A 361-nucleotide genomic window follows, 5' to 3' on the forward strand; every position below is an offset into this window, starting at 1 on the left:
AAAACTAATTCAAGATGGCAGACAAGTTGATATTACGAGACTATTTTATCCAATATTTGTGGGTACTGTGTGTTGTTTATGCTTAGTGTATTAGCTTATAAGGTTCCATTTCAAATTAACGCAGTTCCATCCAATTGCATGATTGCATCTCTATTGCATCACTTTTGCGAGATCGTCACATGCAACGTTTTCTGTCGATGTGGATTGTTGTGCTTTGGAAGACCCCAGACAGTAGACCGATCAGTTCCAGTTCTCCAAAACCAGGATTTATGGGTTTTTGTCGAAAAAAGCAAGAGACACTAATTTGGTGGAAAAAGCCTGTTCCTTGCACCGTGACAGGCATATATTTGGGTACAGCCCC

The sequence above is a fragment of the Sinocyclocheilus rhinocerous genome, unplaced genomic scaffold, assembly GCF_001515625.1.
Source record: "Sinocyclocheilus rhinocerous isolate Xijiao unplaced genomic scaffold, SAMN03320098_v1.1 scaffold1403, whole genome shotgun sequence".
Taxonomy (NCBI): Eukaryota; Metazoa; Chordata; class Actinopteri; order Cypriniformes; family Cyprinidae; genus Sinocyclocheilus; species Sinocyclocheilus rhinocerous.